We start from the raw sequence: 5,010 nt of genomic DNA, 5'->3' as shown, positions 1-5,010 counted from the left end.
GTGTTTGGTGATATATTTTTGTAATTCTCATATTGTAAATATTATAATATCTCTAGAATTTTTTTAAGCCTCATATCACTGTTGACATCCATTACAACATTAGTTTATAGTAAAATTTGTTATACCTTTAGCATTTTCTCAAAAAAAAAAAATCATATTAAAAAGTAAAAAAAAAATGGATTTAAAAAAAATTATTATATAAAATGCTAATTAAATATTATTTAAGTGATAAAATAAAGACCTTATTTGAAAATTTTGCTTTAGGCCTCCGAAACTTTTGAGCCAGCCTGATGTTATGTATTGCATGTAGCCTTTTTTTTTTCCCCCTCAATGTAAACAGTCACGTGCTCTTTTCTTTTTTTCTTTTTTTGTTGTTGCTAAGAGTCACGTGCTCATTTACATATATAAATGTAGTGTGCAAAGTATAAATGATAAACAAATAATAATTAACTATCCACATTTTGGTACTACTTATTGTAAATTAGTGCATCAAAATAAGAAACAGGTTGCATCCGTTGTATTGTTCTTGATGGTTTAAAATTTTAAATGTATAGTATTGCTAGAAACTATGAGCAAATGTAATAAGGATAAAATATAGGTACAATTCCTTAATATTGTTACTATAATGTACTAAAATCTCAATCAAATTTAAATGCATATTTGTCTTAAAGTTATTTGTTTTTAAAAAAGATAACACTGTTAGTATTTTGTTGGTCAATACAATATTGTATTAAAAATGAGATGGATTGGATCAAGTGCATTAGCTAAACATTATCGATCATTTGTTCTCTGTGTTGTATGATATTACCCGCTTGTATGCTATAGATATATGGGTAAGTAGAGTATATGTTTCCTATATAAGGATTAGAGCATTAATTATGGTGTGGATAGGTAATCATTTTTTTTTTCGAGAAGTGTCAAGGGTTTTTCTATGTCTACTATATACTTATTTTATTAAATACATAAGTTTTAGAAAGAATAGTTCAGTTAGGGTTTCTCTGTCGCTAGTGAAAGGTGGGAACTCCATCTTCTCCTAGGCTGTAGAATCGTCGTCTCTTCCTGGAAGAGTTTGCTGTACCCTTAGAGTAATACAGTTACCCTAGGGCTTTTGTTCTTTCTTTTCTTTCCACGGGTTGTAGGAAATAAAACAACTTCTCCATGGATGATCTCACCAAGCAGTGGTCCGGCCTCAACATATCCCAGAGGGAAGGTCCCAAGGTTCGATTACAAGAGGAGATGGCTGCCTCTGTTTCCATTATCGCTGCCAAGTTTCTCACCAAGAGGGCACTTAACCCTGAGGCCGTTGCAGCCACCTTTACGCCTATATGGAGGTCCAAACGAGGCTTCAAGATAAAGAACTTGGGAAACCATATCATGCTCTTTACTTTTGACAGTGAAACAGAGGTCAATACTATCCTTGCAAACGCCCCATGGAGTTTTGACAAACACTTGATGATTTTGCAAAAATATGATGGGGTTAGTAAAATTGAGGACTTGGACTTCAATAGCACCCCGTTCTGGATTCAATTACACGGTCTTCTGGTGAAGTTTATGACTACGGCAATGGCAGAAACATTGTGTGAACCTGCTGGGCAGATTTTGAAGCTACCAAACGTGAAGACTGAAGAATGTGGAGGTTTCATGCGAGTTCGAGTTATGGTGGATATTTCACAGCCACTTTGCCGTGGGAGGGTGGTTACACTTGATGACAGCAGAGAACTTTGTGTCTCCTTCAAATATGAGAGATTACCCAACCTTTGCTATTGGTGTGGACGTCTCACACACACTGATCGTGATTGTGATCGTTGGATTGAGAGCGAAGGATCACTTACTGATGCAGACAAGGAATATGGGGCATGGCTGAAAGCTTCACCATGGTTGGGAGCTCGTAATTCAGTAGTTGAGGTGCCGGGTTTTTACTCGAAGATGAAGGCAGAACGCGACGGCCAACGGCGGTCCGATGAAATAGGAAACCCAATGGCGGCTAGGGTTACACCAAGCACACAGACCTCTGAAAGGTTACAAGCCCAATATGGTAACTTCCATTCTGATTCGGTCAAGGCTGATTCTTTCCAAAACAAGTCTCATTCTATTTCTATGTCAACTGACCCTGTCCATGTAGAAAAGGATACAGATGGCCCTACACACTTACACACAGACCCAAGACCTGTTTTCAACTCAAACTTGACCTTTGATAAACAATTAGAAGCCATAGACCAAGAATTGATGAAATTTGACAATCCCATACATGTTACACCTATCCCACATACCTCATAATATCGTTTGCCATCTCAACCTACCTCTCCACACCACCATTCCCAAGAAGTTGATGACACCCCAAACCTGATCACAATACCGTCTGACCCCCCACTCACAAATTCCACCCATACTTCTAAAAATTTCCCAACCAACCCAAACTCCTCTCCCCACCAGAGTCACACCTCATCTTGGAAAAGAATTTTTAGAGCCACTGTTGCACACACACCCAATTTGAGCCCAATCAGTGGCAGTAAACGTGCTCTAAATGAGGATCAGCCTGTGTTACCAAGTAAACGTCATGCGGTTTCACAAGTTGTGGAAGACAATGAACAGATATTGGCGGGAGCTGGTTACCAGCCCTGCCAGAAGCCATGAGTCTCTTAATTTAGAACTGTCGCGGGCTTGGGAACCTGCATATAGAAGATCAGCTTGTAGATTTTGTGTGGGCTAAAGATCCCTCTGTTGTGTTTTTAGCCGAGACATGGGCAGATAAAGCAAGGCTAGAACAGGTTCAAAGACGTATTCAATTTAAAAATCTTTTTGTAGTTCCTCGATGTAATAAGGCGGGAGGGTTGGCCATTTTGTGGAAAGAAGGATTCCCCTTGGAAGTTGAGAAATACTCAAAGAATTATATTGATACTGTCATCAATAAGGGCAAGGAGAATGCCTGGAGGTTCACTGGGTTTTATGGAGAACCGGATACCACTAAAAGACATGAAGCATGGTCCAAGCTACGAGCTCTAAAAAACCATGGGTCTTTACCTTGGTTGTGTGCTGGGGACTTTAATGAAATCATACAGCAATCGGAGAAGCAAGGTGGGCGTTCTCGGCCTCACCATCAAATGCAGGCTTTTAGAGATATTCTTGATGAGTGTGGATTTATGGACCTTGATTTTGTTGGTTTCCCATTCACTTGGCACAAACACTATCCCATCTCCTATATTCATGCACTTACAACCTCATCTCCCAAATTATTAGTATTTTTTAAATGAGATTCTCAATTCTTTTATAGGAGAAGGTGACTTATCTCAACCCCTGATAAAATAAATTTGCCCAAACCTAATTTCATTTCGAAATATAGGAAATTTTCTCTTTTTAATTTGATAAATAATTTGAAATTTAAAACTTCCCAAAACAGTATTAACATTAATTAAAATAATGCTCAATCAACGATTTCAAAAAGATAGACTTTTAGTTTTTTTAGAACAAAAAATTAAAAAAGATAATAATTTTTTGTTTCAGTTGGGTCCATCCGATGGGAATCCATCATATTTTGGTTGACATTTGTGGCTTCGTTTTCCACAAACTTTGATTAATCAACACTAAAAAAAAAAAGTGTATGAATTAGGACCTTTAGGATAAGTAAGTATAAAGTTTCTAAAATTATATATATTCATTTTAAAATGAATGGATTGAATTTTATAAAATTTAAATATAAACTATTACAATTTTAATATCCATTTAAATTGCTGATACTTAAAGTTATACTAAAAAGTAAAAACTCTAGAGTACTTTTTTTTTTTTAAGAAGAAAATCTAGAGTACTTAATTTAAGCTGTATTATTAGTATTTTTATTTTTATTTTTATACAAGATAGAAATTCTACTCTAGTCCATTCTAAAAAAAAATTATACTTTAGCCTAATTTCTTTTTTTTTTTAAGAGATGCTTTAGTCTAATTGAAATGTATATTTGTTCTCAAAAAAAGTTAAGTGTATATATAACATATATGTGAAGCACCCTTTTAGCAATTTGAACCCGACCCTTGTCCCCTCACTATTTGGTAGTTCATTCAATAGTTCTAAATAATATTGAGTAGTAAGTAGTAACCGTATGCAAATTTAAGTTATGAACAAAGCATATTCCTTGTTTTAGATGCTAGAAGCGTAGTATATGCTTAACTTTAGGTAATATCTTCCCTCAAAGATGCCATGTACCTTTTTAACTTTTACTCAAGCATAACTTTATCATTTATTTATTTATTTTTTTTATAGGAGCTTTATCTAAATTAAAAGACTAATAACGTTCCGAAGCCTTTTTTTAGTTCCTAAACCACCTTCAGTTCTGAAAACCTTAGATCACCCACTTTTTTTTTTTTTTAATGAAAATAAAAAATTTTCCTTAGACCACCAACATTTTGCTTCGGCTGAAGTGCTATTACGTGAACTTGCAATATCTTTAGGGTAAATATTAGTGCACACAGTATTTTAAACACACCCCTTATTTTTATTTATTGAGTAATTTGGGATGTTAACAACTTTGTCTTATATATATATATTCGTCACGCAATATAAATTTTTTTTTCCTGAATAAATAGGAACACACTTCCTACAATCTTACGTAATATTCTTCACGTAATACCAAAAAAATAAAAAGAAAAGAAAAAAGTGTGCTTTGTGCATATATGCTCGTGCACTTGGCATTAATGAATTACACATTTTCACAATAATGGCAGGAAGTGTGTTCTTTTTCTTTGCCAAAAGTTGCAATCCAATTTTTTAATTAAAAGAAGCAATATATATATATATATACACTTTTTTTTTTCTTCCTCTAGTTGCTTTTCTTCCTGAATTACTTAATGCATCAATCCTTACCCTTCTGGTTAAGAATTAGTATTAGAATAAATAATGCAATATTCCATGATTGTGTTTAAAAAGTTTTTTTTTTTTTGGTTAAAGTGTTTAAAAAGTTGCCACTATATACGTCATTTGTGGACACTGGACATTAGATTTATACCTCACTTTTTTTTACCT

The sequence above is a fragment of the Quercus suber genome, unplaced genomic scaffold (assembly GCF_002906115.3).
Source record: "Quercus suber isolate HL8 unplaced genomic scaffold, Cork oak 2.0 scaffold_63, whole genome shotgun sequence".
NCBI classification, from domain to species: Eukaryota; Viridiplantae; Streptophyta; class Magnoliopsida; order Fagales; family Fagaceae; genus Quercus; species Quercus suber.
This window is presented reverse-complemented; position numbering follows the sequence as displayed.